Raw genomic sequence first — 246 nt, 5'->3', positions numbered from 1 at the left:
GGGCTGTGCCCGGGTCCCATGCCCGGCTTCGTTCCCTTGCCCCATCGAACCAAGACACTGAGGCTGTGTTTCCTTCTTTATCTTCTCTGGAATGATGATAAACGTGCGAGTGCTGATCTCGCGCCGTGGAAGTGTAACGAAGACTCAAAGATTCGAAATGTTTTCTCCAAGCAGCGCGCTCGAGGCCAGAAGGGGCTTGCTCCGTGACGCTCACACAGAGCGGGGCACGGCTGCATCCCAACTCTG

This window comes from Meleagris gallopavo, chromosome 11 (genome assembly GCF_000146605.3).
Source record: "Meleagris gallopavo isolate NT-WF06-2002-E0010 breed Aviagen turkey brand Nicholas breeding stock chromosome 11, Turkey_5.1, whole genome shotgun sequence".
NCBI classification, from domain to species: Eukaryota; Metazoa; Chordata; class Aves; order Galliformes; family Phasianidae; genus Meleagris; species Meleagris gallopavo.
Note: the sequence above shows the minus strand (reverse complement) of the source record.